Below are 6,000 nucleotides of genomic sequence, written 5' to 3'. Positions count from 1 at the left end.
CAAAGACACTAGCTACTAGCCATAGTCATGCAAAGGCATATTAAAAGCTGTTCCCTCTTCCCCATTCCCCAACCTACAGGCTCTCGGGATTTTTGAAGACCCCCACTCTGTAGCAAAATGAGAGCCTTTTGCTGAAGGGCCACTTTATCTGTAAAAATGAGAACAAATATTAAGTAATCCACTATGGCTAAACAAAATTGCAATGTTGAAATTCAGCCTTCATCTGATAAAATCAAAGTTCACAGTGAAACCATGGTTATACTCAAGGTTCTGTGCAGAAATATGGTGTGGACACTTTGTAGGAAAGTCTTCAGCTGTGTCCCAGTTTCCCAGTACAGGTTGTAAAATGCATGACCAACTACAGTAAAATGATTTTGAAAAATGTCTCCACTATAAACAGCAGCATTCTGAAGAATGAAGGGAGTTGGATTTGTTGAGTACCAGGACTTCTATTTTTTCCAAAGGGGAGAAAGAGATACATTAGAGGATGCCAATTTACTGATCAAAAAGACAATTTCTGTGAGTTGGTAAGGACTACTCTAGGTATTGATGGTGTAAGTGGACCTTTGATATCCACCTGCCAGCTGTCATACTTAGCCCCATCCCTCTTCCCTCAGGCCAACATTCCCTTTCCCCTACTTAGGTCTGTCAAAAATGCATTCATGCTACTGTTATTCTTCCTCATCCCAAGTCTTATCAGTTCATTAACCTAGGACCCGGAAATCATTGACCTGGTGCGAACTTTTCTTCTGGGTTTAGTGGTATGTGTCCTACTTCTTTACCCCTAGTAAAGCCTTCACTGGAGTTTTCTGGAATGTCCATCTCTGGCTGTTTTATGTCAATAAAAGAGAGGCCAGAACCCTGGCTGATGTGGCTCATTGGATTGAGTGCCAGCCTGTGAATCAAACGGTTGCTGATTTGATTCCCAGTCAGGGCACATGCCTGGGTTGCAGGCCAGGTCCTCAGTTGGCGTGCAAGAGGCAACCACGCACTGATGTTTCTCTGCCTCTCTTTCCCCCTCTCTTCCCCTCACTCTAAAGATAAACAAAATCTTTTAAAAAAAGAGAGAACAGAATTGTGACTGATTAACTTGTCATTTCTGAAAGTGTTTTATGTGTAAATTGCTAACTTCTCTTAGAGCTCTTTTGTACTGTGTGATCACAAAGATGCTTCTGTGTGGAAGTGATATGATGAAGGAAGGAGAAATAAAGATGTCAGGCACATAAAAGTAAAATATATTTAAATAATTTTGTCGGCCACTATTTTAACAAGAAACAGATAATAGCTGAAACAAAATTTTTATTATATGAAAGACATATTAGGCCAAAAAAAGTTTTTATATTATTATAGGAAATATAAAGAACTCAAAAGATTTTTATCAGGTCATGGGTGATATGTCTATTGATGTGTATATATTAAGGATTTGGGTAAAAACATAAATGTTTGGGTTTTGCTAAATTAACAGTCTAATACACCAGCTTTTAGTGAGGTAATTTTTAGCACAATAAAGAAGCTTGTCAACGAGGATACTGTGTTCTCCAGAGATCCATGCCATAAGACACAATGTCCCTGTGTGAGATTCTTATTTATTTATTTATGGAGAGGGAAAGGAAGGGAGAAAGAGAGAGGGAGAAACATCGATGTAAGAGATAAACATCTATCAGTTGACGCTCTTGTACCTACCAGGGATCAAATTTGCAACTCAGGTGTGTACCCTGACCGGGAATTGAACCAGCGACCTCTCACTTTGAGGAATGACGCCCAACCAACTGAACCAAGCTGGTCAGGATGTGAGATTCTTTTTACAGTAACATTGTTATTGTTAAAGTTTTTTTTTTTTTTTTTTTTCCCCTCAAATGGTGTAAGAAAGTATAGAGAGTGTTTTTTAATGCTAACTTCACATTTGAATTGCCTGGGGAGCTTTGAAAAATCCAATGCCTTGGTCCCTTTTCTCAGAGATTCTCATTTAATTCACCTGAAGTGAGCCCAGGCAAAAGTATTTTTTTGAAGTTCTCTACATGATTCTAACATGCATTCAAGGCTGAGAACCACTGGTGTAGAATGGGAAGAAACTTTCCCCCCCACCCTTGGTTTTTAGCCCCAATTCTCTTGCCCGATGCAGCCACCATTACCAGGCTGTTTTGAATCCAAATATATATGGCAAATATACATACACCCTGCTATATATATGCATGCACACACATACACACACATATACATTGCACCTATATGTCCGCTACAGTACTACACATAAATATAGTGTAATTGTTACAGAACCCCTGGGCTGTTCCACTGGAAAACAAACCCACGGGCTCTTTAGTTAGGGGTCCGATTGCCCGCCGCCAGAATTACAACTCTGAATATTATAGTTAAGTGAAAAGAAAATTGTTTATTTAACAGTTACACATATCCTTGCCTCCCCTCTACCAACCTAGCCAGTTTTAGGGAGGTCAGAAACACCGTTTCCCTACTTCCTAGGCACAGTTCAGCTTTACCAGCAGCTGCCAATCACTCAATCTGATTGGCGAGGTCCTTTCTGTGCTGTGGTGCCCTCCAGCTCTCAATGCAAAACCGAGTGGATTCTCAGCCTCCTTGCAAACTGTCTTCTTTCTGTAAACCGCGTGGATCTCCTCTCCTTCTCCAGAGCACCTCTGCGAACACCCACCAGCGAGGGAGACAGCCCCAGAGCGCGCCCCCCCCTAAAGTGTTCGCAGCTGCCTATATATCCCTGACTGCGTCCTCTGACGCAGTGGGTGTTGCCAATAGTTCTGACCATTCACAGAACCCCACGTAGGCTCTGTGTGCTTTCCATACCATCACCTTGTTCAAGACTCCTCCCATCCACCTGAGGCCTTGGAAGCATCCAAGCAATTTTACATAATGAAAGACACCAGCCATCAGCCTCAGGCATGTGGAGGCATTCTGAAAGCTGCTTCCTTCTCCCCATCCCCCAGCCTCAAACTCCAGGGATTTTTGGACTCCTCTGTTTCTGTAACATAATGATTAAGAGAAAGGGCCCTGAAATCAAGACCACCTGGATTTAAATATCAGCTCTTCCAAAAAAGAGCTAGGATTTAGACAAATTATTTAACTTCTCTTTGCCTCAGTTTCATCTGTAACGTAAATGCCTACTTCCTAGGGCTTTTATGAAAAGTACATTAGAAACTCCCCCCTTTTTGTTTTAGAGAGAGAGAGAGAGAAAGAGGAAGAGGGATGGGGAGAGTGTGAGAGAGAGATTGACACATTGATTTGTTGTTCCATTTATTTATGCATTCATTGGCCAGTTCTGGTATTTGCCCTGAGTGGAGATCCAACTTTCAACCTTGGCATATCTGGAAGATGCTGTAACTAGCTGAGCTATCCAGCCATCGTGAAAAACTCCATATGAAAGTGCTCAATAAATGTTGACTATTATAACTTCTGGTAATTCACTATTAAGACGTGCAATTTAACCAGTCTTTTAGGTCATGACTAGTCTTTTTTTTTTTTTTTTTAACCACAAATAATTCTGCAGTGAATATCTTCTTATACAGTTATTTGTCCATGTGTGAAAGTACTATATATCTTTTAAAAAATGTCTAGAAGATGAATTGCTGTGTTTAAAATTTGATGGGTATTGCCAAATTGTCTTCCAGAAAGCAGAAACTAGTGTATACTCCCAAGAGTGGATGAGAGTTCCTGTTAGCCTAAATCAAACATAAAATTGTAGATTTTTGCCAAACTCCAAAGTGAAAATGACTTCTCTTTGTAGCTGTAATGTGCATTTCCGTTATTATGAAGGAAATTCGGGTCTTTTCCAGAATTTGGGGAGACACAATACAAAAGTATCGTGACAAAGGTTTTTCTACAATGCTCTGGGTTAGGAACGAGGGTGAGGTTCAGATGAGCCTCCACAGAGGAGGAGCACTGAGCTAGGTCTTAAAGGATGAGTAGGAATTCTACTGTGGAGTGCCTTGGTTCTATACATAGTAAATCAAATGCTCAATAACTATACATTGTATTAAACAGCAAAATTAAGACATTGGGAAAACACATTTTCTGGTGGTTGAGGAAATTTTTGGCTACAAACGGCAAGACACTGATGCACAAATATCAGTACATGACTAAGCAAACCACAAATTGAGACAGTGGGAATGGGGTGAGCTGGAGGACCAAACCAGAATTTTATAATCCTTGACTGGTTCCTTACACTTCCTGGATGTTTAGCGACACCTAATGGCCAAGTAGGAAAAAAGTCTATATTTTCAGTATTTTATTTTCAAGGAAAAGTCCCTTGTAGTCATTCATAAGCCCAATTTAAATAGTTTATCTCCAGATTTATGGAAGAAAGAAAGAAAGATAAACCTCTTTTCCCTGTGAACAGAGGGGAAAAACTGAACAAAAATTAATTTGTTTGGCCTGGTGCATTGACGAATACAGGGGGAAAAAAGATGTTAGAATTGGAAGAGAACTTAGACCAGAACCCAAGAAATTCATTTTATCGATGAGGAAATTTACTTCCAGATATAAATGACTTACCCGAAGTGACATAGCTAGTGAGTTATTGGTGCTCTGATATAGTTATGATTTTGGTACAACAAATAGAATAGTGAATACACTCGTCGGCAGCCGTCCGTCTCGAGAGACGATGGTGTAGCTTCTTAAGAGTATATCTGCACCGCCGAGAATGGTCGTGGAGTCCGGCTCGGGAGTGACACGGTATCTGTCTCCTCCCGTGTTGAATCGACATCTTGCGATGACGCTGGAGTGTCCTCTCCAGTGAAGCTACAAAGCCTGGGCAGGGTGATATGGAGGGTCTGCTGTTACCCATGCAGCAGACCCCCCCTCTCTTCGCAGCTGAAGGGTCCAAGGGAAAGACGGAGTCAATACAGCTTGGCTTCAGGTGCGCCGCAGGAGTTGCCGGTGTTGACTACAACGTCGAACCGCCTTAGGGACTCCGGCTCCGGATTTTCTGTCGGGGTTTACTCCCTTAGCCTTTCCCCTGAAGAGGTATGCCGCAAGGCAGCGGAGGTTTTTTGGAGTCAGAGTTTTCCTTCTCTGATGTGCCCTGACTGGAAGATCGAACCAGCGACACTTAGCTCGCAGGCCGACGCTCAATCCACTGAGCCAAAACCAGCCAGGACATAGCTAGTGAGTTATTGGTGCTCTGATATAGTTATGATTTTGGTACAACAAATAGAATAGTGAATACACTAACATCTATTAATTCACAACACGGGGCATGTGTGGAATTTAATGCTGTCTGTAATATTGAGGCACTGAAGTAGTTGGTTACTGACCACTAGGCTTTTGATTTTTCAGACCAGTTATGGACAAATAGGCAAGTTCCTATGAATGCCAGACTAATGTTTCAAAAAATACAAGAAAAGATTTGATCTCTGTAACCTAAGAGTTGCTTCCCTAATTTTGCTCTTTTCCTTGTTATCTGACAACAGGCGAAGTTGGGACAGGAGATGAGGATCAGTCCATATCATTCAACCAACCCCTAAGCTCTTATCGACCCCTTGTGTACATGCACAATCAGATAAATTGTTAGGAACACAATAATGTACAAAGCCAAGAAGTTACAGTGAACTCACTTCAACCTGTTGATCTGAGTTAAATTAAGGGCAAGCTAAAGAGGGAAAGGAATTTACAATAGTACAACCACAACCCTGGGAAGCGTATTTATTAATTCATTGAATAAGTATTTATTTAGCCTCTATTGTTATGTACTAGTGCTAGGGATACTGCAGGGACCTGAACCCAAATTCTTATGCAGCCTATAACCTGGTAATCATATGCTAACAATGGTGATAGTGCTACAAAGAGAACGTGCAGGTGCCATAATTGCAAAACATAGCTAATAGTTATCGAGTGCTTGCTATATTCTTAACATTTAATACACATTAAGTCCTTTAGTTGTCACGGTAATCCTATAATAAAGGTCCTTTAGCCTCATTTTATAGATGAGAACATTGAGAAATAGAGAGGGCTTTTTTTGTTTGTTTGTTTAATTTG

The sequence above is a fragment of the Furipterus horrens genome, unplaced genomic scaffold (assembly GCF_987537825.1).
Source record: "Furipterus horrens unplaced genomic scaffold, mFurHor1.1.pri manual_scaffold_4, whole genome shotgun sequence".
NCBI lineage: Eukaryota > Metazoa > Chordata > Mammalia > Chiroptera > Furipteridae > Furipterus > Furipterus horrens.
The sequence above is the reverse complement of the archived record's forward strand: the minus strand, read 5'-3'. Positions refer to the sequence as shown.